This window comes from Anomaloglossus baeobatrachus, chromosome 10 (assembly GCF_048569485.1).
Source record: "Anomaloglossus baeobatrachus isolate aAnoBae1 chromosome 10, aAnoBae1.hap1, whole genome shotgun sequence".
NCBI lineage: Eukaryota > Metazoa > Chordata > Amphibia > Anura > Aromobatidae > Anomaloglossus > Anomaloglossus baeobatrachus.
In genome coordinates, this window is record NC_134362.1 from 56,488,135 (window position 1) to 56,491,952 (window position 3,818).

The window sequence follows — 3,818 nt, forward strand, 5'->3', positions numbered from 1 at the left end:
AATATCTATCGCTTTCTATAACAAATTTTGCAAAACACAACTTGTGACTGCAACACACAATAGAAAGTGACCGGAATGATTCCGTCACTCACTGTGACACACAGGGGCCGATTGTGACATCATCATTCTGTCACTGAGGATTCTAAGCCATTATGATGTCAGTGTGCGGTGCATGTATATAATGTGTGTATATATATATATATATATATATATATATATATATATGGTGAATATTAAGAGAGAACTGCAAAATTTTCAGTTTTTCTGATTTTTCTCTTTATATATTTTTGAATAAAATGTAAATTGTTCTTTTATTCTATGACCATGACAGGGCTTTGATGTGGTGGTCCTTCATCCTTTCATCTACACATTTATTAACCTAGCTTTATGGCATGGCGCATTGTCCTTTTCAGCTTTGCCCAACACCTGGTCATCTAATGGTTAGATGGAGACCTGGAGAGGTATACAAGCCACAGTGTCTTGCACCCACTGTGAAATTTGATGGAGGATCGGTGATGATCTGGGGATGCTTCAGCAAGGCTGGAATTGGGCAGATTAAACTTTGAGAAGAACGTATGAATGAAGCCGCATAGAAGGTTTTCCTGGAAAAACAGTTGCTTCCTTCTGCTCAGGCAATGTTCCCCAACTCTGATGACTGGTTTTTCCAGCAGGACAATGCACCACGCCACACAGCTAGGTCAATCAATGTGTAGATGAAGGACCACCACATCAAAACCCTGTCATGGCCAGCCCAATCTCCAGACCTGAACCCCATTGAAAACCTCTGGAATATAATCAAAAGGAAGATGGGTAGTCACAAGCCATCAAACAAAGAACTGCTTACTTTTTTGCACCAGGAGTGGCATAAGGTCACCCAAAAGCAGTGTAAGCAGCCAATACGCATGAAAGCTGTGATTAAAACTCATGGCTATTACACAAAAAATTGATTTCTGAACTGTTCCTGAGGTAAAACACTATTAGTATTGTTGTTTTCAAATGATTATAAACTTGTTTTCTTTGCATTACTTGAGGTGTGAAAGCACTGTGCATTGTTTTGTTATTTTGACCATTTCTCATTTTCAGAAAATAAGTTCAAAATGTATTGCTTGGAAATTCAGAGATGTCAGTAGTTTATAGAATAAAAGAACAATTTACACTTTACCCAAACATATACCTATAAAGAGAAAAATCAGAAAAACTGACAATTTTGCAGTAGTCTCTTGACTTTTGCCAGAGCCTTGTGTGTGTATGTATATATATATATATATATATATATATATATATATATATATATATATATATATTTTATATACATATATTTAAAAAAGTGCAATTCTCGCCCTTTGTTATATCTGTCATTGATTTATCCTAAATCCAAGAGAAAGAAAGTGACTTGTGGGGGAGGGGGGGGGTTTCTTGATTTTTTACTGTGAATTTCCCCAAAATTTTGTGTGTCCCAAAATGGTGTCTATAAAATTGTCAACTCACCATGGAAAAAACAAGCCCCGGGCTCATAAAATGGTGAATCAAATAATTTTTTTTATACAGCTCTGAAATTGTTGCAGCCACTTGAGTAATAATAATAATAATAATAATAATAATAATAAAATATATTTGGTGTTGCTGTAATCACACTGAATCACATTTCCAGATTAATCTTACCACAAAATGAATGCGGTAAAAAGGCAGCACTAACAAAGTTGCTAAACTTTTTTTTTTCACCATTTCACCTCAGTTGTCATTTTTTTCCCATTTTTCTATATAATAAAATGAATGGTGTTTTTCAAAACAACAATTCATATCACAAAACATTAAGCTTTCACATGGCTGTGTGGACAGAAAAATAGAGATGAAGAGGAAATAATATTGGCCATGTTCTGAAAGGGTTAATGGCAATTTCCAGGAATCTCTACATGTCCCTCTATAATCCTCCGCAGGTCGTGTCTCCCCCCTGGAAAGACCCCCATTACTCATTACACTAAGTGTCACGTACCTTTCCCTCTGTCCACCGGAGGTCGCTGATGATAATAATATTATTATTAATAATAATAATGATAATAAATATTAATAAATATCTATCGCTTTCTATAACAAATTTTGCAAAACACAACTCGTGACTGCAACACACAATAGAAAGTGACCGGAATGATTCCGTCACTCACTGTGACACACAGGGGCCGATTGTGACATCATCATTCTGTCACTGAGGGTTCTAAGCCATTGTGATGTCAGCGTGCGGTGCATGTAAGTATATATATATATCTCTGGTGAATATTAAGAGACAACTGCAACATTTTCAGTTTTTCTGATTTTTCTCTTTATATATTTTTGAGTAAAATGTAAATTGTTCTTTTATTCTATAAACTACTGACAACATGTCTCTGAATTTCCAAGCAATAAATTTTGTATTTATTTTTTGAAAATGAGAAATGGTCAAAATAATAATATATATACATGCATTCAGTGTTCTTTGACACATTGAATCTTTTCATTTGAAGGGTATAGATATCTTTAGGGCGATCTTACATTTTCTTTACTTTAATGCATGTAAATGGAACTAAAAATATTGCTTGAAATTCAAATTCTGTATAAATGTTACTCTGTGTGCCTTTTACAGGTTCTTTATTTCCCAGCACATCTGACTGCAAAGTTATATATATATATATATACTCACACACACACAGTACAGACCAAGAGTTTGGACACACTTTCGCATTCAAAGAGTTTTCTTTATTTTCATGACTGAAAATTGTAGATTCACATTGAAGGCATCAAACTTATGAATTAACACATGTGGAATGTAATACTTAAAAAAAAAAGTGTGAAACAACTGAAAATATGTCTTATATTCTAGGTTCTTCAAAGTAGCCACCTTTTGCTTTGATTACTGCTTTGCACACTCTTGGCATTGATGAGCTTCAAGAGGTAGTCACCGGAAATGGTTTCCAACAGTCTTGAAGGAGTTCCCAGAGGTGCTTAGCACTTGTTGGCTCTTTTGCCTTCACTCTGCGGTCCAGCTCACCCCAAACCATCTCGATTGGGTTCAGGTCTGGTGACTGTGGAGACCAGGTCATCTGGTGTAGCACCCCATCACTCTCCTTCTTAGTCAAATAGCCCTTACACAGCCTGGAGGTGTGTTTGGGGTCATTGTCCTGTGGAAAAATAAATGATGGTCCAACTGAACGCAAACCGGATGGAATAGCATGCCGCTGCAAGATGCTGTGGTAGCCATGCTGGTTCAGTATGCCTACAATTTTTAATAAATCCCCAACAGTGTCACCAGCAAAGCACCCCCACACCATCACACCTCCTCCTCCATGCTTCACTGTGGGAACCAGGCATGTAGAGTCCATCCATTCACCTTTTCTGCGTCACACAAAGACATGGTGGTTGGATCCAAAGATCTCAAATTTGGACTCATCAGACCAAAGCACAGATTTCCATTGGTCTAATGTCCATTCCTTGTGTTCTTTAGCCCAAACAAGTCTCTTCTGCTTGTTGCCTGTACTTAGCAGTGGTTTCCTGGCAGCTATTTTACCATGAAGGCTTGCTGCACAAAGTCTCCTCTTAACAGTTGTTCTAGAGATGTGTCTGCTGCTAGAACTCTGTGTGGCTTTGACCCTATCTCTAATCTGAGCTGCTGTTAACCTGCGATTTCTGAGGCTGGTGACTCGGATAAACTTATCCTCCGCAGCAGAGGTGACTCTTGGTCTTCCTTTCCTGGGGCGGTCCTCATGTGAGCCAGTTTCTTTGTAGCGTTTGATGTTTTTTGCCACTGCACTTGGGGACACTTTCAAAGTTTTCCCAATATTTCGGTC